Raw genomic sequence first — 27,187 nt, 5'->3', positions numbered from 1 at the left:
CATTAAAACACAAGAGAAGGCAAATGAAAATTCCTCTTCATTTAACCCCCTTTAGTCGCCGAATCACTGTATATTGTGTATACAGTAAGTATCAGTGTAACATGAGAAATGTAAATAAATGATAAAATAATCAGAAAAAATGGCCGGGGTGAATTTAATGTGTGGGACACAATACCATTCTTTGTACAAGTGGCAGATTTTCTGGGCGACTCTTTTACTTCTAATACAAACCATCATGAAGCACAGACTGTATCAAACAACCTCATTGTTAGTACAAGTACATTGTTCAGGCTTCTCGTAAAAAGTATTTGAATGCTCAGTAAAATTTAAAATCCTATAGTCCTGTCATTAAAACATGCCCGCACAGTGGTCTGTGGCTTGGCCTACAACTCCTGACATAAAAGTCAGCTCCAGTTAATGTAATATGAAATGACCACTGGTGGCCCCATGTTCAAAAGAACACAGCGGAAGTGTCCTCTTGGATGCCCCTATGGTGGACAATACGGGACAACCTTGCCCCTCAAACATCCTGAGTCTGCCACCTTGTATGCATACAAAATGGTCTTGCAGAAATGTAAAATGGCAACATTTTTCTTCTGGTTACTGGACTGAAATACCCTTCAGATCTTGACTCGATAATATATCGGAGACCACCAATGTGTGCTCATAAAATCAGGTTAAGTATTATACATGTTCTTGGGTTAACATTTTGAAAAACAAAACAACAATATTATAGCTTCAAAGCAGCCATGCAAGACCCCCTTTAAAAGTTTCACACTGTGATATTTTTTTCCAGTTGCATTTGACTTTTTTTTTTTTTTATTATTGCTGGAAACAGCAGAATGTTACACAAAGCCACATCACATTTATGAAATCAGAAGCGGTGCATGTTCGATCAAAGCCTAATCCAGCCCTCGTGTTTTCTTTTTTAACCAATCCCGCTCATCAAATGTAAAAAGTCAAACTGTTTTATAGATCCACTGATGTGATCATTTCAGCGGCGTCGTTGGAAGGTGCATGAATAACAATTTCCCAAACAGCAGCCAGGCATAAAAAGGTTGAGCAAAGCTATCGTTTGGCGGCGATAGATGTTGCATTAATCATGCCTGCTCTATTTCTGTGTGCTCAGAGGAGAAGAGGGGTAGAAGAGGAGGGGGGAGAGAGAGACAGAGAGCGAGAGAGAAAGGCATACAGATAAAATGGAGTGAAAAGTGTCCTCATGAAAGAGAATTAGCTCCATCCAGCTCTGGGGGGAAGAGGAAATTCCTCAGAGTGCTGTTGAGATAGGGTTTCACACAAAGACCAAAAGAGAAATCAATTCTCCTTGAGATGCGGCAAGGTCAATTCATGGGGGCATGGCTAGAGAAGGGGAAGCTAAAGGGGAGGTGGAGGATGAGGAGGAGGAGGAAGTTGATGAGGCAACCAAAGAATGGGACTGAGGAGAGAGATTTAAGGGAGCATCAGAGGGATAAAGGCAGAGAGGAAATGAGCTAACAGTGAAGATGAGAAGGACTGGATTTCGGGGTGGGGTGACAGTTTTTTTGGTTAAAGCTGGCCCACAGGGAGAAATAGATGCCGCCCTCCGACGACATGCACAGAGCTGTTGTCTCTCTGTATCATCTGACTCATGCTAAGATGAAATATGAGCAGTGTATCTGACACACTGTTGGGAATGTCATCCTACAGCCCTGCATGAACTTCACTCGTTGCCACAAGGACGTGTCCTCACTCTGTGACCTCATCTGTCTGCAACAGCTCACACTTCACTACCACGGGGGGTTAGCTGAGCACACAGACTGAATGAATAGTACTAGCTTTTCCTTCCAAGAGGCCTTGAGCTAGCTTTTAATCCTTAATGTTACATGAACGGCTCAAAATAGCCTAAATCTCCTCCACCCCTGACGCCTTCCCCCTGCCAAGTAAGTCTGCTCCAATGCGTTTTAATGGTAATGGGATGCAGATAGGTCTGGTGATAAAAGACGTAGCAATAGGTCTAGCTCAGACCTGCCCTCTGTGTGGCGTATTGCCCATTGACACCTACTGTGGCTACGGCTAGAGAGGCTAAGAAGACCTCTTTGGAGAAGGTTGGATGGGAGCCGGGGAAGCCTTTGCTCGCAGGTAGTTATGGGATCCGCGTGGCACAGGGCTTAGCGCTGGCGTCTGGTATGCACACCTGCCTCCACTTCCCCGAACAAGCGGCCCTACCCCTCAGAGAGAGGGAGAGGGAGAGGGAGGGGGAGAGAGGGGGAGGAGAGAGGACTCTGCCAGGACCTGCACCGTAGCTCCCTGCCCCTGCCTGAGGGGGTGAGGAGGGGAGGGAGGATCAAGAGGGTGCCAGAGGTGTGGGATTAGAAGGCTGAAAGGGACACACGGGTAATGTGGTGTCTGAGGTCATTCATTTCCAGTATGTTACAGTGTTTGTTTATCCCGCTGCCTCTGTTTGTTTCACTTTTACTAGAAAGATTTTTTTGCGCTTGAGGATCCAACCGCAGATATTTGCAGACTCTAGCCCTGGACGGAATCTCCTCATGCAGACAGTCTATTATGGGATCCACGGTTGGATGAGCCCCTGCTCGTATGTTTTGCCACAGCTCTCAGCTAACAGTGAAACTCAGACAGTGGCTGTTGTGGTTCAAAAGAGCACTGATAAAATGTAACAAATGGGAGTCAGAGAGGGAGGATGGAAACAAGCATTTCCATAAAATTAGCATAGTCGGGATCGGTGCAATCGGCCCAATGAGACAGGAGTAACAGCATAAACATGAGCGACTTCACATTGCATTCTTCACATCTGAATAATGTTGGTTAATGTCTGGGCTTGTAATGCTGATTAATTTAGCATCAGGGGTTTGACAGCGTGTCAGTGCACAGCAGTAGCCAGCCCATAGTACACTGTAACAGCAGCGTTTCTGCCTCCATCCCAAATTTTCTCATTTGTGCCTGTGATGGCTTGTGTAAATGTGAGAGATTGTATTTACAGTAGCACCCGAGATGGTTTTTGTGTCTGCGCTGGGCCAATAATCACCAGCTAGCCACTGCCACAAATCTTCATTAGGGGATTAGCAGGCAGGGAGACAGCTTGTGTTCTTTTGCTTTTATTGGTGGCCCTGCGTCCAGTGCTCTCAGCCTCAGCGTCTCCCCTTCCTGTCTCCTCTACTTAAACCTGTGAACATGGCCGCAGCTCACCTGAGAATCACACGAAACACACACACATACACATGAGCTCTTTCCTTGTTTCCTTGCCTCAGAATTCACCCTCCACTTCTTGCCGTCCCATTCCTCCTCTGTCTCTCTCCCACATATGCTCAAACCCCCATGTACATAATGCTCACACATACTGTCAGTTTGTACCCTTGAGGTGCATCAGCTGCCCACTGGGCACTCATACTCAAGACAGAACAAATTAAGGTCACAGTGGGGAGAGCCGAGCCAGCAAAGGACGACACGATCTGCCAAGTGTGTGTGTGTGTGTATGTGCGTGCTTACTTTTTTTTGTTTTTTGTCTCTCCCGACCTCTAAACAGTGGCACGACTCCAGAGAGAGCCGTTGTCAAATGGCTCCCGTCCCACTCAAAGGAAAACTGACCCTCATTGCACCATTTTTGTAGGACAAAAGGTGCGATCCCCTCCCTTTGAAATCAGGCAAGAAAACAGAGTGATGAATGCTCTTTTGGACGCTCTTTGATATTCCCTGACGAAGACTACGGGATTCGATTACCTCTAGTGCCTGCTGGGAGTGTTGTGACTCATCTAGGGCTGTTGTTGGTCCATCAATGCTTTTTCTGATACCTGAGGGTTTCTTTTCACACACTTTGGCGATGAGCGTACAGCAGCCACAGAGACAGACAGACAATGTTGTGAAGGTTGTTTTGAAATGTAGAAGCATACAGAATATGATTTACCCTATTCATTTTCCAAACAAAGTTTTTCAACTGCGCAACAAAACTTAATAAAACATTCAAATGCAGCAGCATACTGGCTGAGCACAAATAAAATATAGACCTAAATTACTTCTGAGCACAAGCAAATATCAATCAAATCATCCGATCATCAATGTGTAGACAAAACAAGCGAACCAATACAGAGCAATGCTAAATTTCAGTGCATACTGAACGGAACCTGTCTGGATGTAGAGATAGCTGCTTCTAAATGCTCTTTTATGGCTCAACATTGGATCCGCATATGGAGGTCAGCACTCTGTTCATTTGTTGGCATTGATGGTTACATCATTTGAAAAGTATGTTTCTATACGTAAATGAAGCATTTATGAGCCCTATGCTGTGCGACCCTTAATGGTGCTGGACTCAAATTTGCGCAACAGTTTTGCTGACCGATGTCATCCAGGTCCAAGTACACGTTACAACTTCTTAAAGTTTATTTATTTATTTACTCAGAATAGTATATATGGATGTTAATTGCATTTCTTTTTCAGTAACTCAGATTGTAACAGATTGCAACCAGAATAACACTTAACTTTAACTTTAATTTAATCAAGCCTAATCCAATATCAAATAACATTTTGAATCCGCTAGATGAAGATTATTATTTGGCTCATAGACACCAGCCAAAACACACCAGATCTTTTCATCAACATCCATGCCTTTTTCGCAGAGAAATTTACAAAAAGAATTTGAAAAATGTGCTATCTTGTAGCAATGTTAATGAAAGTAAAAACAAAAAAATAAGGATCCATCCCTTTATCTGTATGCCCATCAAAAGTTAATGGGGTCTACTCTGGCTCAAGACTCATCCTCCATCCAAGTTACATGGACATCTGTTTTCATGCGATCCTGATGACAAACCAACCAACATTTATTCTGTAGCTTAATTAAATGCAAGTGGTTACTCCCCGACACTGCATCCTTTTACATGTTTATGTGTCCCGTTTCTGTGCTCCTGCCGTCTACCTTTCAGCACCTGAATAGAGGTAGCTATGTTATCACATGGTGATCCCAGTGGGGTCCAGAAGTTCCAGAGGGCTTGTCTCTGGCAGCCCGAGCCTCAGACCTCCCCTCAAGGGCAATATCGTATTCTGCCTGACTGTGCGCGCCTGTGTAATCCATAGCTGCAGGGAGGGTGACCTTCACAGCAGGCAGCCTCACAGCAGGCTGCGACACGGGTACTCAGGGAAGGGGACAGGCTGGGCTAACAGGGGACTGGGGGCAGGGTACGGCAGTTTTTAATAATTACCCTTTCACATTTCTCTCTCTACACGAAGTTGCTCCCCCTGTCTCAGGCAACAGCTATGATGAATATGAAAGTGTTTTTTTTCCAAAATGCTAAGTTTTGATTTGAAAAAAAGAAAAAGAACATTATCTGCATCCATTTAATGCCTTTTCGTTCCCTTGAAAAGAACGCCACATCAATCCTTTTGTCCGTGCAATGACTCCTAATGGAGTGCGGCTCAATCCAGTCTCATCTAGGAAGGACATATGTCACCAACCACTCGATGTTAAAGCAGCTTCCTGCTGGTTGGGCTCTGTGTCTCGGAGGGGGAAAAAAAGCTATTTACCCCATAATGTTAGCCGTGCATCCAGTGCGCCCCGCTGCCTGAGTAAAGGTGAAGCCAGAGCCAGAAAAAAAGTTATTGACAGTTATGCGAGGAGATGACGCAGCCAAATAAGTCCCTGCTCATGAATGATGCATGTCCCCACCAGCCCTGATGGAGAAAGAGAGCGAAGCTGGATGACAGCTGGGGTGCTGTGTGTGCATGGTGCAGAACAAGGTGAGAGTCTTCGTGGTACAGCTCTCTCTCTCTCCTGCTCTCTCTCGTTTGCTTCTCCTTCCCCTCCTTTCGCACTCACTGACAAATATACACAAAATCAGGAGTTCTCAGTGGAGCTGTTACTCTCTACAAGTCCGTAGCCACACAGTGACCTTAAAAATGGCCCGCCCTAATGCTCTCCCTCTCTCTTTTTCTACCTTCCCTCCATTCTGTCCTTCATCTCCTGACTCCCACTCTCCTTCCCCGGCTCTCTCTTAGCGTCTCCCTCTCTCTGAGCCCCCCTCTATTTTCGTCAGAAACAATCACTGTATTTTCCGTCTCACTGCCCCGCGCTGCCGCAGTCTGAGACTCTGATAGCAGGACGGAGAAGAGAAGGGAGAAGGATGAGAGTAAGAGGGTGGGCGTGGAGACGTGTGCAGTACGCAGGGCAGAAACAGGAAAGGCTACATAATGGTTTTGTTGTTGGCGTCACTGTAGTGTCACATCTGTTCGTCCTCTTAGCAGCAGCGGAGCAGCAGCTAGCGCACACCGTCAGCATCATCCTCAAGGCTTCCTCCAAGGTGTAAGTGGCCTCACATGCACAAGAATAGTGACATGTGCAGGCATGCAAACTACATAACCCCTATACTGAGTTGGAGCCTAGTAGCCAGGATATGTATGTTAGCACACTAGATTCAAGGTTGACATGTCCAAGGTTGACATTTGTGCCAAACGCTGCATATCGCGTTCACATTATATGCTTATTACCTGGCTTTTTTATAATGGGAGATGAAGGGGACTGGATATTTTTAAGGACACCTGGGGATGTTTCCATCCATTTTTGTAGTTATTTTTCACAGGAAGCCAGACCATCTCCTTATGTGGCGACCCAAATCGGCACTTTAAGTCAAACTGTGATGTTTTTCTTTCCCTAACCAAGTGATTTTGGTGCCTGAACCCAAGCAGAGCATAAGCACAGTATCGTGACAAGAGATGAGTAGAAAATCCAACCTAAACAAACATAAAGTTGCAACATAAATGAATGCTCGGTTTTAACTCATTTGACCATTGGATTGCTTAGAGTTGCTGCTCCAGTGCCTTTGGTTATTTGGCTGCCACACATAGCCAGAATTAGAACATCAAGAGTAAAGTCAAAAGATATATATTTTATCCAGGCATGAACATATCTTTAACTCTGATGCCATAAAGCTGTGGTCAAATCCAAAATCCCTCCAAGAGCTTTAATTACAGGCTTTGGTATGTGCGTGACATTTTAGCACGGTACACATTTTCAAAAATAGAAGCAACTTGTGCAAAAGCTCGAGGGAGCGAAATGTAAATGATGATGGCACTCTGCCTGTTCAGCCTCCTTGTGGCTGCTTGGTTTGTTGACGATACAAAACCCCAGCTGATCGTCTTTGTCCTCATCTTTGGACACATTCACCAACAGGCGCACAAACAGATACATATGTCAACATTGGCTTAGGGGGCTGCATTGAATGTGAAACTCTGACTTGTCCCATTTTCTTGGTCTGAGACGGACAGGATGGGGGTATTGCTCAGAGGATAATTACTGGTGATGAACTACCTCTCCAGATGCGGATACATTGATTTGGACAGAGCGTTTGTGTAAGGGGAAGTAGCAGTGATAGATCTCAACACTTTACCAGCGGGGCCCAGCAAGCATTTGAATAAAACATTGTGCACGGGAACAGCATTGTTGGGGAAAGCCATTAAGTCTCAGATTAGTAGCAAGTGGCTAATGCAGTCAGTCAGTGTGTAGAGCTGCGTAGCCCCACACCACTGAAACAAACACATCAATCTGACTAACAGTGTGTGTCAACATGCTCCATGATTACCATGCTAATCCCCGAGCAGCACACTGGAGACCACAGGAGATCATTGCAATCAGAAAAAAAACTCAGATGTAGAATTAATTTTCAAACACACACACACGCTAAAAATTCACCATTGTACAGGCCATCGGTGAAATACATATTTTTCTACATTCAGCACAATGTAAATGCTCACAAAATGTTGTTCTTTGCTATCACATGCACACATCCATGCAAACAATGCATCTCTGCAGTCACTTTTCAGCTACCAATTGTATAGTACTTCAGCGGTAATGTCATGTAAATGTGTTGTGAGCGTTAGAGATTTCATGGTGTGTTAGTGGAGGAGGGAATGCCTGTAGGGTACAACTATCGTGCGAGTGTGTGTGCACATGAATGTGTGTTTGTGAGTGTGCTGGGCAGATAGTGCTTTTCAAAACTGTTATCATAATAGATGATGGTTATAGTGGATGCAAATATGAATGTGGGAAAAAGAGAAAGGAGAGATGCATGCTGGCTATTCTGCAGATGTTTGCAGGAATTTTTATGGAGCTGGTTTGAACTACAGTTTAATGTGGAATGGCAGTGTGCCCATGAAATAATGTGTTGCTGTACCTGGCTGCCATTCTACGTGATTGTGCAGAGGAAGGTCACTGTTCTCAATGAAGGGTGCTCCTGTATTCCTCCTGTGTGGGACAGATACTGATTGACTTGATATTCCACAATTAACCTAAATCAGTCAGGGAATGTGACTAATAAAGGTTAAAAGTGCAATTGGAAATAAAGCTACTAGTACCAGAAACAGATTGTGAAAAAATTACAATTTTGAAGTTGTGGTGTTCTGTGTTTAGACCATAATCACATGGCACAATCTGTCAGATTCCCTATGTTTATATGACTTTCAGCCCGGAAAACTGCAAAATAACATCATCATAACAAATCGAGCTTCCCACTCTGAGCGTGACATAAGGGAAAATGGCCGCCATGTGAAGATGGTCAATTGTGTTGCAGGGATATCTACTGAAATTGGCATGCTAACCATTTAGCAAAGCAAAGCTCCTGTGCTAGCAGTGTAAACAACAACTCTCCCCTGGTGCTCCGAGCTCCGAGTCCGAGCCACTAGATGAATGGCTTGCCAAGCTAACTAGCTATAGTGAGCTACAGTTAGCAGCAGTTAGCGGTCTGTTGGAATTATATTGAATGAAAACACTAAAAATAAAGAAATGGTTTCCATAATGGTCCGAAATGTCTTTATAACCAGGATTTTATCATCTCTCCCATGATAAAAGTGTTTCAAATGGTTGAATAAAAAATATATATATATATATATGCCTTTTCTTCTTGCTTTCTTGTTTGTGACCATTTCTGAGTAGGTAAGGTTTCTGGGGTTTACTGCATGAAGCACTTGGCTTCTGCACTTTTTAAATTAAACTCCCATATTTACTTTACTTTTATGATGCATGTCAGATGGATCTCTGGCACTTAAAGCGAGCAGACATTTTTAACTCCAAAGAAGAGAGAAGAACAAGTTACAGTAATTGAAAGTTTGTCTGTATGTGTGTCAGAGACTCTAAAATTACATAACTCTACATTCTCATGCAGAAAAATATCTGCGAGAGCGGTCGATGGTGAGGCTGTCTGTATTTAAGTAAACCGCGCTCTGATTCAAATAAATCTCTGATCGCAGCCTGTAGTTGATGGACTAAGCTGCTTTGTGTGACAGTAAGACCTGAAAGCATTAACCTGGCCAATAATTATGTCATTAGTAAATCTATCCCGTCTGTTTGAAGCAGACTTTGTGACATAATAGGCTTTGTGCATTGTCGTTTCTGATGTGGAAGCCCCATTACTCCCACATGTTTTATTCCGCTGCATGATACTACATTTTATTCAAATGAATTCCGATGAGACGTTAGACAACAAAAAATACCTGGACGTTAGATGCAGCACAAACTCTATGTGCTTGACATCCTTCACCTGGTCTCCTTTGGATTGGAAATTAGCTAGCGCTGCATATCCCCGTTTCCCACATAGACACAGGCACACACACACACACACTCGTGCTACCACTGGGCCATCCTCCAATGTTAATGCACGGGGCTGACGATGCTGTGGGATGGCACACATGTCACACTGTCACAGCAGAGCAGAGGAGTGCAGAGCAGAGTGAGAGAGCAGCAGGGGAGGGGGGCTAATTTTGGATGCATGGCATGTGGAGTTAGGATAACCATCTTTTTCTGCAGCTCTCCTCCACCACTACCACCACCACACTGTTTGTTCAATTACCATTTACTGCAGAGAGGGAGAGGAAGAGGGGAGGAGAGCGAGAGAAGGGGAATGGAGGAAGAGAAGAGCAATGGCGACGGGCGGGGGGGGGGATGCTCAGTGATGCAGGGGATGAGGAAGTAGATGTGAAAGAGTTGAGAGTGAGTATGAGAACAGGGGGAGGAAAGCAAAAACATTCTGTATACAGAGGAGGGAGCAGAGGACACGGGGTGAGATGTGGTGCAGAGCTGACAAGGAGGAGAGCAAACACGCACACCGTCACACAAAGGTGTCAGGTACAGTGTCATGTCCTCACAGAGCGTGACGAGCTCTGCTAAAGACAGAACAAAAAACACCAGTGGAACCTCACGCACGCCACGCTTAGGCTTAATAAACATAAAAACCTGAACAACATAAAAACATTATTTCCTGTATAACAGCTCTGTACATGCAGGGCATCTGTTATGAAACACCACCACTGTCTCTGCTTTGATAAGTGTCATAGACCTTACCCAAACTGACTATTCCCAGCTCCCCTGGACGGGGTCCCAACCGTACCAAATTGAGATATACAGAGATGCAGCTCGATCCACCAGCTCCTCTCGTCAGTTTTCCCCCTCTTTTCTCGTGTCCTCCCCCCTGTTTATAAATCCTTATCCCTCCCTCTGTATCTTTCTTCAACTCTCCCCTTCCTCTACAGTCGCTCTCTCAGTCTCTGGCTCCAGTATACAGAGCAATTACAGAGATGATATCCACTGTCAGTCAGCGGCTCACAGATGAAGCCTGGCCTCTTTAACATGCTAATGGAATGCCAGATTCAATCAGGCCTTTGTATGGCAGAGGGGAGGGCAGCGCTGCTCATTAAAAAATAAATCATAATAACAATGAGGCCCGGGCTGCAAAGGCAGGCAGCACCTAAGCCGCGGCCTCGAACGCTCTCTCTTTCCTCTCTGGTCTCTAACACTGCTGGTCCGCCGTCTCTCTCTCTTCTTCCCGTCCGCCCTTTTCCTTATGATGCAAACCTCAGTATACTGGCACTGGTGGTGGTGGTGGAGGAGGAGGAGGAGAGCAGGCAGGGTGAGTGAGGGTGCAGACTCCCTGAATTATCTGACAAACAAAAAGAGATTATGTCAAGTCAGCACTGTCCTTTTTCGCCTTTCTCAATCTTTGTCCCTCTGCTCTGACTCCCCAATGAGGCTTCTGTCCAACAGCCCTCCTCTGTAAACACACACAGTCTACATGGCTAATTCTCGCTCTTTACTCCTCCAATTAAAGCACAAGGTCATCTCAAGGTCTTACATAACTTCCAAATCATGATGCACTCCTGCGTAAGGATTTGGGGAATTTAATAGCAGGAATTTGTCTACCCACAGACAGACACTTACCGTAAAATACTGTATTTACTGTGAGTCTGTAAACTCTTAATCACAGGGTTTCCGAATCTCAGTGGTAGCCAGTTGTTCAAAGTTGAAAGAATAGTTTGGGAAATACGCATGAGAATAAGTTGAGAAGGTTGATAATACTTGCGTGCAGTCCAGCAGGGCACAGACAGCAGGTGGTTCGCTGAGCTTGGCACGAAGACTTAAAACTCGGGGAAATAGTTAGCCTAGCTTGGTCCACTAACACAAACATCAGCATCCTAAGAACTACCATTAGTGACAGAAACCATCTTTAGGAAAAACGTATTTGATGAGTCTTTAGTTACATGGAGGGTGCGGGTTTTATGACCTATACTGCAACCGTCCAACAGAGATCGATCGAGATGTTTCGAAGTTGTTATTGATCCCATTCAGTCACTAAATGTTGCATTTGATCTCCCTCTTCCATTGCATTCATGTTATAACACCGCTACTGTTTATAATCATGTGCCCTCTCAAGCGGTTGCCAGTTTGTGCACTCACCAACATTGCCAGTGCGAGCTAATGTTGCTAACGCTAGCTGGCCAACATTTGGACAGTAGAGTATGCCGGGCGCTCTTTCGTTTATTTCCACAAACTGGCAACTGCCACAAATGCTGATTGCTGACGAAACAGAAATACCACATAATACCAATGGTGCTAAACTATTGGCTCACAAATCTTGTTCAAAGCTGGCGCCATCCATCAGACTTCTTCAAAGCCCCTTAGGACCTGACAAACATTGTTCAATTATTGATTTACAATCATCATGTTGCCTTCATGGAAAAAATATACCTTAATTCACCTTTCTACTAGCTTTATAGATTTATTTTTTATGATTTGTCTACATAGAAATAACTTTTAACTTTTGGGGAGCTGTCATGTTATCCATCTTTGTAAACAGATGATGAATAATGCATTATATTTAATTTATCTTCAATCGGTAAACCCAACTGGAATCTCTGCTGATTACGACTCCAGTTGTTCCCCCTGTTTTCAGTCTTTGAGCTAAGCTGAGTGGCATCCTCTTTCTCATCAATCTCTCTGCCTTAGAGGAAATAAGCTCATTTTCCACTATGACATACTGTTGCTTTGAGTTCTATATCATGTTTAAAAAAGTGCATCTGTGATTTAGTGTTTCAATTCCACAATGTAGCGACTCGTGCCAGAGACTGATTAAAAAAGAATGGTCAGAATTGATGTAGCACAGGTGTACTGACTTTTACTTCTTAGTATGGGTCCAAAACCTATTTATCCTGTAATGCAAATGAATCATCCTTTCATTAGATCTCACCAGCCTGGTATGCACCCTTATCTTTCAAATACCCTGCTCCAGTCTCCAGTGCTAGACTTTTCTTTAAAATCCTCTCAACACCCTACATGACTTCTTCCAGAGCCACAGAAGACATTATGCAACTGTTTTCACAGGCTGTTTCAACTCTCTCTGGGGCTGTTTCACCCCTTGACCCTCCACTTGGGGACCATTGTTGCCCATCACCAGGTGTCCCTGTTCCCCTTTTTGTTAGGCTACAAGTGTAAACACTTCTGCCATGGCTGCAGTAAAGTTTCCTAAATGTCAGTTTGAACTGAGGAAATATTCAGCCATGGGACAGAATATTTGCTTCAGTAGTGTTTTGCTTCACAGGGGTGAACCTCTGATGTAATTCAGCTGTCACATTTAACAAGCATATTGCACCACGTTCAGCGTCTGATATCCTCATTACTCTCATTACCATGCTGCTTTGGATAGCTTTTCAAAAGCCCAGCGCTCCTTTCATCCATGCTATTCTTTGTTTAAGATCTCTCCACGGGAGTGTGATTCAGAGATGCTCACTTCCTCTTTATTCATCACGCATAAACACTGGAGAATGCAACTCTTGTGAGTGTGCGTAAGAAGTGTGTGCAGGTTTAAGTCCACGTGTCTAAAGACCAGAGATTTATTGCAGCCAAGATCAACCAGAGCTTGCTGAATAATGCATCACCTGCTATCATGGAAAAATATGCTGAATACGCCTCAGCTGATCTTGGAAGTGTTGGGGGTGGCATGAAAAAGCATAAAGCTCGCTCCCGAGCTCCTATGTATGAGAAAAGAGAGGGAAAGCACTGCTCTCTGCTTTGACAAATGAGCTCAAGCCTGGTTCAAGGAGGATTCCCTCTTCCATGTAATGAGCTATACCAGGGGAAGGGGTGGAGGGGAGTGGGGACTTTTTGATGGTGCACAATTTCAGCTCAGTGTTTTTTAAATTTCAGATGTTGCTTTAACCTTTACAAATTCCTGATGGCTTGCCCTAACTCTCTGAGTATGCACACCTCCCCAGCTGCCTGCAATCCTTTACAGTGGGGAGGTGATGGATGCTGATTTAAACAAAAGTGTCATTTCTGGTCACACCAATGACAAGTGACATTAGAGACGGGACCCCGCAGCACTTAAAGAGATTGGTGCTGTGGTTGGATTGCCCAGGGATGAACAGAGAGCAACGTGTTAGAGGACATGCTCGTTCGTTAGGCTACTCCATATTCATAGATGATACACTGCAGGGCTGAAATGAAAGCATTGGCTGTCAACCACATAAAGTCTCATCCCCCACTCTATTAGGCTGATAGCATACTGCCCTCTACCCTCCTTGGGGATTGGAAGTCAATGAAATGGACTTGCAAACATCAGGCAGGGGTATATTATGGTTGTTCAAAGAGCACAGGTATATCTGTTTTTTAAATCCTCACATCCCCCCTTTCACCACCCCACCATGCCCCTTCCTTTTCCCTCCTCTTTAAGCTGGGGGACTAATCTCAGAGAGAATCTGGTGCCTTTGTTGCCGTCCTCCGGAGTGTATTCGGGTTGATCTACCTGTATGTGGCTGAGTGATAGAATTCCATACCTGAGGGCACAGGCTTCTGGGAGGTGCATGGGAATAAAGTCACTGGCTATTGTTCCACCTGGGTGTGTGACCACCACTTCCCGAAACAAGGGAAGAAGGGGAGGAGATGGGAGAGAAAATGTGGCTTTGGGTGGGGGCTGGGTGACATGGAACAAGTGGGAGTGGATTTGAACAGGCTGCAAGGAGGAAAAACAACAGACAACAGAGGACAGATGGAGGAGAGCGGAGGCAGAGGCGGGACATGTTGCCTTTTCAGACTAAGAATGTCACCTTGTCCTCTTTCTTTCCCTCTCTCCCTCTTTTTTTTCCAGTTATCCCTCTGTCCCTGTTGCAGCACACTGATACACAGACAGCATTTTCCCTCCCCTTTCTACCAGTGCCATAAGTCTAATCTCCCTCTGCTGCAGTGGATCACTGTCTTTCAACAGACACAACAAAGCAGTGCTCGGGTTCTTCCTTCATAGCATTCCAACGGTCCATCCATCACTGACACAGACATTGCCCACAGCCAGAGACATTCAGACACATCTCCTCTGGACAACCCTGTGATCATCTTACAAACCTGACTGGCCCACAGCCAAGGGAGGAGCATTCATTACAGGGAAAATACATAAAAAGATAGAAACCTGAGAAAGAAAGAGAGCAGACAGCAGGGAATTTTAAAGAGGACATGGGAGATGGACGCAAGGCATACAGAGTCTGTGGTGAAGCCGCTGGATCATACAGTCAGTCAGTTTATTCCCTATTAAGGTGTGCTCACTGAAAACAGTTGCTAAACTTAACATAATTGAGATCGTTACAGTACACCAAATCACACCTGGATGTAACTGACTCGGTTCCATGTAATGTGTAAATGTACAGTCCTTTTGTGTGCAACATTTCTTAACCTCAGACATTCCTAGGTTGTCACAAGTGTGGACATACTCAGAAACTTAAGTTAACATGCCTCTGAAAATCTGTTGAGAATTGTTCCTTGTTCCTTTTCTGAGCTTATTTTGACATCTTAAATTCACATTACAGTGTATTCCAATAGTGACTAACGGCAAAAAGTATCAAATATCCAGCAGCATTTGCGGCGTGTCTTATCTAAAATTACATTTTAAATAAAAATGTTTTGCCGTTTTCTATCTCAGACCTCGTTTCTGTAAACATGATTTTTCAGTCGTCCTGTCATGCCTGTATCTGTGTTTAATATGAGGCTGCCTGTATCAATGACAACAGCTATCTCACTTCACTTGTCACTAGCTAGCTAGCTATAGTAGGGGAAAAGAGGACAGGCATTACATTTTAGCTTAAACAAGGCTTTAATCTTGTCATTTGATGAGAGGATATATTGCCTATCCATTATTACATGGTCTGGGAAATTTAAAGCTAAAAGGTTAAAGTCAGAGTTAGCTTCAACAACAGGCTGCCATTAATATAAGCTTCACCAATAGGCTAAAATCAGTGTAAGCTTCTGCAGCAGGCTTAAATTAAGCAATATTACCAGAGAGGGTGTGCTTTAACGTCATTTGAGCACGACAGTGATGCGGTCCGCAAGCAGCACTGAAGCACACCCTCGAGGGTAATATTGCAATTATACAACTAATACCAACAAAAATAAAATGTATAATCAAAATATATCCATGTTGATGGACAATTTGCTCTCAAATTTTAAAGGTATTTGTGAGTGTGCGTTGCGTTTCCATGGAAACACATGGGGTCTGACTAATAACTGAAACAAAATCAGTCACGTCAGTAGACTCATATGTGTAATGGAACGTAGTTTACCACTCCAGCAAATAATCCAACCCTTAGTAACGACCTAGCAACAGAAAGGATTTTCTAGTCCCAGATGAGTGAAGTCTGAGCTGACGTTCATGTTTTATCGCGGTCTCGGAATTTCCCAAACTAAATCAATACTGCACAGATAAACAGAAAATGCTTATTTTTATCACCCAAGTTATAACAAAGATGTTGATTTTTTTTTCTTTCATATTTTTTATAAATGTTTTCACCGCGGTCACAATAGTGTCTCTCACACTGAAGGGAAAATAAATAGCCGGGGCATTTATTTGTTTCAATCACTTAACAGACGAGGCGGCAATTTGGGACCAGGTGGCAATTTGGGACAGGCGTTTAATTCCTTCCTCACAAAAATCCGGGATGAAAATGTCACAAACTTCTCCAGCTTCTCTGTGAATTCTCTGGCATCCTTCTGGGCAATAGTTGTCTTCTGCAAGTGAAGTTGTTGCGGCAGAGGAAACGATTCAGCCAACCAGCACTCGCGGCAAACTCCTCATCTCTGCTGTCACTCATACATTTGTTTCCCCATCACCCTGATCATTTTACGGGACACTCTCTCGTGGCGTGCCCGTTTGCTGATAATTCATTCCCGCATGTTTATCTCAAGCTCCACGCACACTCCCAGCCTAGCCCTGTTGCTGTCCTCCTCGGACAGACGCTGAAGCAAATAAATCAAAATTAACAACAAACCGATCCTTTTGTAGCCTATTTTTCCGCCGTTTCCTACTCCAGCTCTTACAATGTTGCCATGGAGATGAATACATAGACTTGGCGGAGTAATATTTTGAGTAATGAGTCAGGCGTGCTGTCATGCTGATTTGAGCACTGTCAAAATTCCTTGTTGACCAATCAGATTGCTTGGTCGGAACTACTTGTTGTATAATCAATGTTAACGTCAACATCAGGCAAACATTAGTGTTAAGTAGACGCCTCATGGCGTGCTGGAACGTAATCCAGCATCGCTGCCATCTTGGTTGGGTCTCCTCACTCTAAGCTAGCACCAGAGTCAATCGGAATCAATGGAGAGTGAGCAATTATGCCCGTATTTTGTGCAGTTTACGGTTGCAATAACCGGCGCGGTATTGTTACCAGATCTCAGGGGATTACCTTTGACAAGTAAGATTTTTAAAAAAATGTTTTATATTTTTTGTGACAGCGCCCTGTATCATAACTAAATCTCTACCGTTTGTAACCGTGTGAAAATCCGGTAAAAAGTCGGGGAGTTATGATTATTGTAGTTGGGGATACACCTTCCTCAGTAGAAAAAAATGCAGGGGGGGTGCATTGGGGACCCATTCAAGATGGCGGCCGCGCTGATATGTCAGCTCAAATAGGCAGCGTCAGTCTATGAGGCGTCTACGTATATTATGTCTATGGTTAGGGTCATCAACAGGCTAACAGAAATGTTAGCCCCACCAGCAGGCTAACATTAGGTTGCCCAACAGTAAACATTTGAGAAGCCTTTCAATCATAATATTTCAGTGTTTATAATGTTCCCCATACTAATTATCCTTGCCATACAGAGCTAACAACATTATTAGTGCTTCTTTTGAATATAGAGGAGAGTCTATAATGTCCTAAATGCACTAAACTCCTAAACTGAGATAAGATAGACTGTCAGACACCAAGCTTCTGTAATGAGCCCACTGTTTTATAATAGAATTAAGATGACTTAAAGAATAGGTTTTGCTATTTAACCATGTGGGTTACATGGTTAGTGATTAGTGATAAGATAAGGGAATAGATGTAAGCCAGTGCTCTGACAAGGGTAACTGCACAGGGGTGTGTGTTTGTTTTGTGCTCTCATTGTGACCCTCTCTCTGTGTGAACACTGTAACAGCACTCTGTCACCACAGTCGGACTGCATTGAGCTGCGCTGTTCTCTCTGTGTTCCCATCATCCCTGGCTGTCCCCTCCCATTAGCCCTGACAGCTATTTGTCTGTCATTACTGACCTCAAAACAGCACAAACACTCTCCGTCACCACGCGCACACACACAGAATGCAGACTAGCTGAGCCTAGCGCTGCAAAATCATTTGGTGCCCGCACCATAGTTCAAATATAATTACATGCTTTCATCACATGAGGTGCTATAGAGATAAATATCACAATGGAATGTAATGTGACTGGGGCCAATCCAGACGTATTTTCATTAAGTCATTTAATCCTGTCCTGAATGGGTTTGAGCAAGTTGCAACACGAAGACCAACATGCGGCTACTCTCCCTAAGCAGCATCATTATCAGCGCTGTCATTGATTTAAGGTGGAACCAGAGACAAACAGGATATCAGTCATGTGGAAAGGAATAGAGATATATCATTTTACTGGCCCACCTTTACTGCCCTTGGATGGATAGATAATACAGATCCAGTGTAAAAAAAAAGACTAGATAGGGAAAATGACTGAGTCAAAGGATTTAACTTTGCAAAGCTGATCACAGAGCAGCATATCTACAGCATGAATCAGGAAGGTCGCAAACTACTCTGGAGAGATCTGCCTACGCGATCCTTGTGTGCATGTATGTGCAGGCCAGTGTGCGGGCGCGTCTCTGTGTTTGTGTGCTGTGCCGCCACGCAATCCCTTCAACCCCACAAGTAACAAAAGCAAACAGCCTCCAAACAGTTCAGTTGCTGCCGTACGAGGAGCCAGCAGGAGATTTATCTGAAGGATTAAAAGGGGCGTGCATCTGCTTCTGTGGCTCAAGCACGTGCACTGGTCCTGGTGTGTATCCTAGACACTGTGTATTGTGGAGTTGAGAGTTGACAGGCAAAGTAGGCAGGGGTTATCAGAGGTGGGCTGTCTGCACCCTCATTCCGTCCCATTATTTTTGCATCGTACCTCCTCCCTTAGCGCCCATCTTTCTTCTCTCCGTCTCTTGGAATCCCCAGTGAACTCCTCTGAGTCTACCAAAGAGGCAGACTGGCAATTAAATCCTCCCAGCCTTGATTCAGCTACTTAGGAGAGATCAAGGTAGGATCTTTTGGGGGGGCTTTTTGGGGCCTGCCAATGTCATATTATCTCACTAGGGTGTCATTACCACCCCTTCCACTCTGTCATTATGCACAATACTCCCCTCTGGGAGAGACTGGAGGTTTACCCGGCGTTATCTCTCCAGTGTGCACATGTGTCTCTGTGAAGAGCGGGTGTGTGTCTAGAGTTAGTTCTTACGTGTGATAATATTTTAGATGTGAAGCTGCTCTTCAAATGGCCTTGGTGAGGAATTAAGTACTCTGATCAGATTGCAAAGGGCAACAGATTGAGTTTCTGGTGTGTGTGTGTGTGTGTGTGTGTGTGTGTGTGTGTTATTGTGTTGTGAAGGGGTGGGAGGGGGAGGATGAACTCATGCTCTGTTGTCCTTTCACCTAAAAATGTAAACTATGCATGTGAGACGTGTCGTAAGTTTTGATCCCGCATTGGAAGCTGTTTTTCACTTGTTTCATCTTCCTGTTGTTGCTGTCCGGGCGTTTTGTTTTTCAGAGTGTGATACCACACATGCTGCAGTCTGTACTTTACCGGTACCTTACAGTACGATGAAATTAGCAAAATTGCTGTTCTCCAAATTGGTAGGTTGGGTAAAAATCTAAAAGCCCTACAATTAGAGGGGAAAGTTTAACACCCCCCCACCCACCCGACTGATGCAGAAAAATGTACACAGACACAAACACATTGCCTATCGTAAAACAAAGCCAGCAAAGCCATTTATATAACCCATCATACTTACTGGCACTGCATTATATAGGGTAGTTTGTAGTTTTTTGTGTGTGTGTGTTTTTTTGTGTGTGTTTCATGAGACTCACTGCAGTGCGTATATATTTGGATTAAGGACTGAGACATGTTCTGACTAATACTCAGCACTGTGCCGAACCCTTGAGTTTGCGGCCGCTGCATCATTTCACAGTAACTAAGCCCTCAAAACCTTACCCTAACTGTCACACGTACGAGCACACACGCACACACACACACACACACACGCACACACACACACACACACACACACACACACACAAATGCCTCACATGCAACACAAATGCACAATGAAGTCAACGCGCAAATGAAACAAGTTTGAGCTTCCCCAGCTTTCACCCCCTGCATAATCCTCCCATTAAAGCGTAGCATAACACCAGCAGTTCCAGGCAGCAAATCAAACAGATCTTTATCTGCATCCACCTACCTTGTGTGCATGTATTAACCTTCGCAGGAAGCTAGATATTAGCATACCATGATTAGAATAGATGGGGAAGATAAAGTTTGATAAGGGGATGTGTTTTTTTTTTTCCAACATTCATAATCGTTTTCAGCTGTTAAAATAAGAACTTGAAGTGGCTGCCTTGAAGTTGAGAGGGGCTCAGCAGCACACTCTTGTGGTCATTCTCAGTCATACCTGCTCGGGTTTTTTTGTTATTCTGGGGGTGGGGGGTGCACACTTGTCATGAAGGAAATCTTCGGCGTGTGTCTCCCAGCACTATGCGAGCCTTGTTGCACTCAGTGCTCTCTCTGTTGAAGCGCATCACTACCTGTGAGTCAGAGGCTGTGAGTACATAATTCATTCGTAGCTGAAGCTGAGGCAGCTATCTGGAGGAGGGCTGCTGCTGCCACAGCTGTCTGTGTGGGGAGCATCCAGGGAGGTAAGCAGCTCAGGATGCAGCCGCCAGACAAACACTCAGGGCTAATGACCTGCGCAGGCCTCCATGCTGCAGGATCTCGAGGTGACAGTTGAGGCTTCAGGCCGATCCTGTGCTTTAAATGAGCGCGAGGGAGTGTGCGTACGTGGATGTGAACTTAAAAACAGAGTCAGCTGCTCGGTGATGGGCACAGTTTTAAAGGCAGGGAGACGTGTGAGTCAGAGGAATTTTGCCTTCCATGGGCCTGGCTGGATAATCCCCCATATGTGTGAAAGTGGGTGCACTGATGTGTAAGTTTAAGTTAGAGAAAAAGTGAATTAAATCTTCTGGAACACCCTGTGTGTTTCTTTGATATGTGTGCTGTGTGCGAGTGCCCTTTTTTCTTTGTGCATTTGAGCGGGACGTTTGGCCGGGCCTGTGATTCTGTTGATTGCCCTTGTGGTCAGGTGAAAGGGAGGCACGCCGTCCTGCTGGGTCTGAGACTGGAAGGGAATACTGAGTGGAAGAGGGCCAAATTTTCCATTCTTTCTCTCCCTTTTGTACCCTGTGTGTGCGCGCTCTATCATGCTGCCTCCGCTGCTGAAATGAATTGGCTATTCCTGTCGGCCCGGGCACAGCTGTGTACAGCACAGAATACACACTGAGCTCATCATGAGGGAGGGAACGGCCGAATGAGAGTGACAGATGAGAGGGAGCGACGGTAAGAGAAGCGGGGACAGACAGACAGATGGCCGGCCATCCGCTTCACACTACGATCCATATGAAACAGTAGTCCAGTAGGGACATAACAGAAGAATCTAGCAGCTTCGCCTGACCACAAACACTGTAATAATAATAAGCCAGTCGTTCTGGGTCATGAGAACTCTCCTCCTCAGTTGTTATGAAATAATCTGGCAACCCCACTTTTTTATCTCCTCCACAAGTTAGTCAGCCACCATCCTCTGAACTGTCAGACCGGGTCTGAGGAGCTGCTAATGGTGTTTCTACGGTACAAGTCTGGTGTACTCAGTTCTGTGTGTGTGAGAGAGAGAGAGTAAAAAAAGAGGTTTGATGAGGGAGACTATGTTGGGGGTTATGTTTAGGAAGCTCCCAGTGCAGCCCCCGGTCTCTTTAAATCATCTCACTGACTCAGAGTTCTCTTAATAATGCATAAATAAGCCGAGGGCAGGTTTTCTCAAGATTAAGAGCCAGCAGTTAGTCTGAAGCCTCAATGTGCCGCACATACTGGGTCGATAAAGTAAATTATCAACGCTGTGCAGATAATCACTAAAGCTGCTGCGTGGCACAAAACTTTCAGATGCCAAAAAAATATTTCTCAGTTGTCACCGTGTTATGTTAATCCCAGACGGGTCCTGTTTTTTATCAAATGTAGCGGATCTCATTAGGGTTTCTGTTTGTAATATTCCTACATACCAACAGCACTGATTATAACTAAGAATGCAGTCCTAATGTCCCCCTCCTTTCTGGTCCATGTGGAGGACAGGTGCCCCGCTTCGTGGCCCCGGCAGAAAAGGGAAGTTGGCAGCCCAACTGTTACCACCTCCTTCTCCCTGCCTCCGCTGCCAAGGACCCTGGCACATCTGTGGCCGTCCAGCGTGCCCGGTGCCAGCTACCCTGCTCCCATTGTTCTCTCTTGAATGCACCCAACGCCCATGGGAACGAAGGCTGAACAAAGTGTGGCACAACCTACACAGCCTGTTAGATAATCTCAAGACATGAAAAGATTCTCTTAGCCTAGATTCTGGAAACAGCTCTTTGTCTTGCAGCAGAGATGAGGAAAACACCCGATGGTGATTTTTATAAGATTCTTCCTCCATCAGCTTCAGTTTCTAGACAGTCACTGGAATTAACATAATCCTTCATCCCCCAACCTGCACACAGTATTGATGAAATATATTTTTCAACATGCAACATAGCGTTTTGCTTTTAATATATATAAAAAAAATCATGTGAAACCCTTTCATACATCACATTTTCTGACTTTCATTGATTTTTGATTTATTCATTACGCGCTCGTCTCTTGTTTTGGAATAGTTGCCGTGCTTTTCTGTTCACCGTCGAGCATACATATTGCATGAGGTGGGGAAACACAAAATGCACGCAGTAACCATATGAAAACGCTACGATCCTCCATCTGTTATTTGCACTTCACTTCTGTTTTTTCCTCCACTTGTTTAAACCCAAACACAGTCACTCACACCCACAAACACGCACACACACACACACACACACACACACACACACACACACACTAAAGTGAAGGAATTAAAAGGACTCACATGAAGAAATAGACTTGGGAAGCATTAACCAGTGTGTGTGTGTTTACTGTATGTGTTTCCCCCAGTGGAGGTGGGGATGTGGCCAATAGCAGATTTATCAGGGCCGCGCAGGCTGGCGAATTATTCCAAATAGGAGAATCATCCGCTCTAGCCTTTGATCTGTCTTCTGCCTGTTCTCTAATTTTAACCCTCCTTCTTTTCCTCCCTTCTCTCTTTATATCCACCGTGTACTGCGCCACTTCCTATCTCTCACTCCGTCTCCTCTGCCTCCACCTGCACACAGCCTGTTTTGTCCCTTCGTCTCTCTTGCTGTCATCTTTGAGTGAGGGCAGTGTGGTCCTCTTACACACACACACATAAATACTTCTCTAAATGTTAGGGCTCTTATTAACATGCATTTCCTGGCCCTCAACGCAGACCATTACGACCAAATGTGTAACCCAAACCATTAGTCTAACCGTAATTTGAACCTCAATCAAAATTCTAACCCCAGGGTCCAAAAGCTCAAAGTGGTCCTCATCAAGATAGAACCGTTAAAGCGCCTGGCTGCGACACCCAAGCCCCCTGGCGGTGTCCCACAGGCCGTTTAAGAGCGCCGATTATGGCTTCCTGCAAGCCTGGTAGGATTCCTGGCGTGTCAGAGGGTTTAACAACATCCACATCACTGTCCGAGTCCTCTCAGCTCTTCCAGACTGGCCTGTCTGTCACTCTGCCTCACTCTGACATTCACACAGATCTGGCTCCAAAAGCCAGTAGGGAGAGCAGAGGGAGGGAATATGGCGACACATGTGACAGACACTCTACATGCACTATTCAGCTTGAGCTTATATATATTATATTATAGATTTTTTATCATTTCTGGCAGAAGATTTTGTAAATTAGCCATCACAATGAAATATTATATTCACCATCATATTAAAAATGAGAAAAGCAGCAAAGTCTCACATTTTCAAAGCTAAAACAAGGGAATAATTGGCATTTTACTTAATTGCTTGTCAAAATTAAGAATGGGTGGCTCGATCCCCAAAGTGTCGACGCTACTGATACCAAGTCTTGATTTGAGTATTGATAGTTCGAATTGATACCAAAACATAAATCCTTCATATGTTGACATCCTGGCCACATGAACTTTCTTCATACTGCTCTCTGCTGCTGCATGCGGAGTTATCATTCACATGATAAATATTTATTTATTTACCATTAAAAACTGTCTTTGTGTAAGCACGTGTCTAATTAAGTAATATATATAGAGAAAGCAGTATGTCAGATCAAAAATCTATTTTACGAAAGAGACCTCACCTGTCCAACATAGCAGTATATATATAATATATATATTATATATACAATATATATTAGAATATAAAATAAATCGAAATGTTAACATGATAAAGCACAATACAAAAGAACAGAAATGCTTCATGTTTGGCAAGTTATTCAAATCAATTTGGTGGTAATATTGGCAGCAGAACAGTAGTGAATTATGGAATATTTGGCTCCTTTAAATTATAGGACATCAGCTGCTTTTAACGATAAAAGTATCAATAGCTTTCTTGATATGTGCGAGTCACGCCCTGGTATTACATGGTATTTGAATAAATCTACTATTAATGATGACACCCAAACCTAATTAAAACTTAATTCTGTTACCTGTTTGATCAATAATTCCACTCAGCCTCAGTGTTACATCTGTATATGTAGTTTATGCACTGAATTGATGAAGTGTGAACACTGGCTGGGGTTGTATTGTGTCACGCTGTCTTGTTCTGTTGTTTAATAAGGAACACTCACAACTTATCTCTTAATTAGCTCTGGCTCTAATGCAAGATTTTGTCAGTGTGCACAGTGGAGCCTGGTGGGACGACGTTATAAGTGTTCCCTTGTGCACACACACTCCACAAACACACACACTGTATGCACAGAAACTTGCGCAGGTCGCAGGCACACTCCTGCGCCATATAGTGATTTGTTTGATTTACACTGTGAGGAGGTCCCAAAAGAGAGGTTAAAATTAATAAATGGGGTGATTATACAGTGACTCTGATTTATGCACACTGACAACACATGCCTATACACGCACACACACACACACACACACACCTACACACACAGACACTCACACACTCACACATATGCAGATAGTGTCCCTGGTGGATCAGGCTCTGTCTTTGCTCCAAGGACGGCTGCTCATCTCTTCGTTTTTTTGGTCCTCAGCTCTTCAGATTTCAGCTCCAACTGCTGCTGCTGCAGAGACACGTTCTGTTCCCAGGTCAGCCAATCCCTCTGTTTGTCTGCCTGCCAGAGGCTGGCTGACCGACTGCCAGAAACAGTCTTCATGTTCAAGTGCAGACTCACTGGGGAGCCGCAAACGTTACTACTGTGCAACTTCAGCTAACATTGTGTAGATCTTTCCAAGAGCAGCACGCACCCGCATACATGCATGCGCACAGAGCCACAGACACAAACGCAGGCCATGTATCAACATGCGGTATAGTGTCATGATAAATGCGTTCAAGATTCAGTGCATTCGTCACATTGTTACTGGCGCAGCCCCAGAGGAGGAGCTGCCTTCATCAGTCATGCAGGTAGATGTGGAGGAGAGAGCAGCTACAGGACCTCCCATCCTCTCTCATCACAACACGCAGCATCCAGGAGGAGCTCAGCTTAACGGACTGACTGAGGATGTTTGTATTTCTGAGGAATGTGTGATTGTGCATGCCTAGAAAGTGTGAGACTGAACAACACGCATCACTTTTCATTCTTTGGATTGAAACGTTGCAAAAATGTTTCTGTGTGTGTGCTGAGTCAGGCTGAGACAATCCACCAGCAAGAACACCAACAGGCCCGAGCTCACAAACACAGTAAGAATGTCATCCGCGTGTGAGCGATGAGTCTGCCTTCGTGCAAGTGTGTATATATATTTGTGGTTTGTTTGGCATAAGACACTTTCATGCCCAACTAGATGTAATGATGCAGTCCTCTCTACCTCGAGGCCCACAGATGCGAGGCAGAAGGCAGCTGGGCTTCAGCTGAGACAGCACTTTCACTCAGTCTGACAAAGTCAGTGCCTCTCTCTCTCTCTCTCTCTCTCTCTCTCTTTCCCTCCCTCCAGCTCCCTCTAATCCAAACTTTGGTGACTGCATCTGCTAACTCCATAGCCCCCCCCCCCGTAATGCGGCAGCCACATTATTTTGCCCTGATCACAGTCGGGTGACATAAAGCTTGATGAAAACGCGGAGGTGTCAAATAATGCACGAAAATTACCATGTGAAAGTGTGGAGGCAGGTAGAAACGAATGGCAGTAGGAAGCAGAGCGAGGGACAGCAAGTAACAGGGCGAGAGAGTGGCTTAGAGCAATCCCAAAAAGGAGAGCAGCGGAGCTTTAAGTCTCGGGGGAATTTGAAAGCCACAGAAATCCAGTTGCGGATATTAAGAGGCTTAATCTAAGAGCTTGCTGAGGCTGAGTTTTGCTGTGTGGGCCCCATCACTATCATCCTTGACAGAGGTTAAAGAGGAGAAGGGGGGGAATAAGAAGGAGAGGAGGAGAAGGCAGATGGGAGCAATGACGAGAATAGGGAGCCGTGTATCATTATGACAGCCTTGCATGCTTTTGTAGGAGAATTAAACATTTACATAGAGCACAGGTGCGTGCGTGCGTGCGTGTGTGTGTGTTTGTGTGTGTCTGTGTCTCTGTGTGAGGGTGCTCTTGCAGTGGTGTTCAGAAGTGACTGTGTTTATCAGCTCCTGTGGAAAATCCACTCAGACAGCGTGTTGGATACAGTCAAATACAGGGAGCATGTGTCAGACTCGAGCAGAGGAATCAAGAGTCTGTGATTCAGTCGCTAATTAGACACAAACAAGAGATCCCACTCTCACGCACGAGTCGGGACGACACAAAGGCAACACACGCTGAGATGAAACTCATTACCGTCAAGCTGCAGATATCTCCCGGGAGACAAGAAGAGAGGGGAGGGGAGGAGAGGAGACGGGCAGGTGGATAAGAGGAATCCCCCCCACCGCCTCCGTTGCATTCCTGCTTCATTTGATGTGAATGTTTTCAGTGTAATGAAACGCTCCGCTGACGTGAATTCTACAAAGCCCGCAAAAGCCTCAGTATCACACCATTTGTTCGCAGCAGTGCCGCTGCACTTTAGCGCTTCAGTCTTGTCAACATGTCAGGAGAAACCAGAGCGTCTGTCCGCAGCAATCATCAGTCGACGCGTCCTGAACGGCCCCCTCTTCCTCTCAGCTTGGAGATGGCGTGTTTCGCTGGGCTGCCACGTTGCTTTGCTCTGTCTTGCAGAGAAATAATTGCTTTGCAGCGCAATTATGGCTCATGGTGCTTGTTTGGAATTCAGTGGCACATTCCAAGAAACAACAGCACGCAATCAGTACCAAGCTGCACAATTCGTTCATCCTCTTTAT

The 27,187-nt window shown here is 44.7% G+C and overlaps 1 protein-coding gene across 4 annotated transcripts in view; it reads left to right on the top strand.

The window, feature by feature from the left end:
* Nucleotides 1-27,187, top strand: part of znf385a (zinc finger protein 385A) — a 70,483-nt gene that overhangs the window by 13,565 nt on the left and 29,731 nt on the right. The gene's annotated exons all lie outside the window — the stretch shown is intronic.

This window comes from Sparus aurata, chromosome 7, assembly GCF_900880675.1.
Source record: "Sparus aurata chromosome 7, fSpaAur1.1, whole genome shotgun sequence".
In the NCBI taxonomy this organism is placed as follows: Eukaryota; Metazoa; Chordata; class Actinopteri; order Spariformes; family Sparidae; genus Sparus; species Sparus aurata.
Note: the sequence above shows the minus strand (reverse complement) of the source record. Positions and strands in the feature narration are given on the sequence as shown.